Below are 2,342 nucleotides of genomic sequence, written 5' to 3'. Positions count from 1 at the left end.
TCAATGGTGAGATCAAAGTTGTGCCTGGGAGTTCCTACGCCAACTGAAGTGTAGAACAGATTAGTTGCAGGGTCTTTCTTAATGGGAAGGACAAATGGGTGTGGTTTGGTGTTGGGAGCATGAGATGCAGATAAGCAACAAACTGAGAAAAGGGGTATCGAGATTAGGAAGAAATGGATGGCAAAAGAGGAAGACATTGCGAAGACAGTGATAATGAATGGTGTCGGTGTGCGTAATCCAGAATGCTGAGTTTTCCTTTTATAGGAAGAGTGATGAAGGGGATAAGAAAATATTATATGTTATTCATCGTACTAGTCTTTACATTTTAGTCAAAAACGAATGGCCAGGTTATGCAGACTACACATGGCATAGGTGGTATCTCTGAAAGGGCAAAGATACATGCTTTTGATTTTGTTTGTAATACTCAAACATTGTCTTAACATGATTGAATTATTTTATTTTATTTTTTTTAATCAACTAGAATTCGTCTCAAATTTCAGTTAACTAAAATAATTATAATAAATAGTTTTCTTTTCAATACATTTTTTTCTAATTCAATCTGAAACAAATTTTTTAACTGAATTGGAATGCATATTTTTTTAAAATGTTATATAGCTCAGTTACTTTCTAATAGAATAGTAATACATTCATTGGATTTGCTTATACTTTTATGTAACAATAATTATTATGAGATAAATATGTAACCTTAAATTTTTAAACAACGTGAGGCTTTTAATATTTTTTCCCAATTCTTTTTCATATATATTTAAAAATAATCCATTCTAAAAAAGGAAAGGTGGTTTTAGGAAGAAACATCCTTAAGATTTGCGTTCCGTAGTACTTGTAACTTATAACTACTATTGTCAAAGTCAAAATAGGACAAATTGAATCTGAATAAAATTCAATGTTTTGAAATACTGGGTGCTCCTATCCGTTGCAACACAGCCAGCTGTCATCGCTTTATTTATCTAGGTTAAATATGATTTTAGTGTCTATATTTTACAACGATTTTGATTTTATTAAGGTATAATTTAGTCTTTTAATTTTAGAAAACTCTAATTTTAGTTATTTTTATTACAATTTTTTAACTTTATTTATTGTTTCAAGCACTAAAAAAACTTTGATAAAATCAGAGTTTTTTTAAAATGAACGACTAAATTGTACCTTAGTTTAAAAGAGAGACTTAAAACATATTTAATCCTATGTATTATCTTGTAGACATTTATAGAAGTTTATAAAATTAAGTCAAATATACATTTGACCATTTTTAATTGACTTTTTATTAAATTTTACTGATATTAAGTACTCAAAATTATTATATTTTCTAATTATTTTTTCATTTAATTTTACTATTGATTAAATGGCGTGACTTGTATATGTCATCTTAATTAGTTATCTCCATATCTTAAAATATATGTTCAATGATAACATATAGTCATAAAGTAATCTAATAGCAAATTAAAAGTTCAAGTGTTAAGATTTAAGATTTCAACCTATTTAAGACTTTTTAAATATTTATTTATTGAAAACGGTGAGTTAAATATATTTATAAAGTCAATTCAACGATCGATAGATAAATTTTGTGTTCATCTTCGAATCTTAATTAAATATTCTAACTTAAATTAAAAAACTCCAGGAACAAACATGAGACTAAATTATCAAGAAACAACTTAATATGATTAGTGGAATACTATTTCAAGTACGAGAAGAGATTGTCAAATATGATACAAATCACATATTAAATCAAATATTAAACTCCTGGCATCAAAATGGTTCTTTAAACTATTCACAACAATTGATACATTTGTTGCACTGCTTGATTTTCATTGTTTAGGAAATTATTTCTCGTTAAATCTGTACTGCTTGTCTTGATTTTTCGTATATATTAGTAGATATTTTTAAATATTTATATTTTACAAATTTGGTGACTATGTTATTTAATTTTTTTTCTTTTATTTGTAGTTCTCATTTTTAATTATATGTAATTTTGGTTCTTAAATTATTTTAGATAACATTGATCCTTTAATTATTAAAAATTCTTAAGAGTGTATTCAACTACTGGAAAGGCTTTTTTTTTCTACATTCAAAATGACACAATAAGCTTATGAAAAGGAAATATAATTATAGTAAGGGTGTTGTTCCCTACACCTCCTCAAATGGGATCTGTACCTCCCCATTAATTTAATTTATTTCAAAAATATTTTATACCTCCCCATTATTTTCTTTATTCTCTTTCTCTTTCTACATTAATGGAACATTCACGTGATTCAGATTTGAATTTGTAACATACTACAAAATATAAAATTCAGAGGAAACTTCAATATTAGTACTTCTACCATTTC

General features: G+C 26.3%; 1 protein-coding gene across 1 annotated transcript in view; it reads right to left on the bottom strand.

Annotated features, from left to right (window-relative positions):
* Window positions 1–2,342, bottom strand: part of LOC106776255 (basic 7S globulin) — a 6,591-nt gene that overhangs the window by 1,348 nt on the left and 2,901 nt on the right. The gene's annotated exons all lie outside the window — the stretch shown is intronic.

The sequence above is a fragment of the Vigna radiata genome, chromosome 10 (genome assembly GCF_000741045.1).
Source record: "Vigna radiata var. radiata cultivar VC1973A chromosome 10, Vradiata_ver6, whole genome shotgun sequence".
Taxonomy (NCBI): domain Eukaryota; kingdom Viridiplantae; phylum Streptophyta; class Magnoliopsida; order Fabales; family Fabaceae; genus Vigna; species Vigna radiata.
Note: the sequence above shows the minus strand (reverse complement) of the source record. Positions and strands in the feature narration are given on the sequence as shown.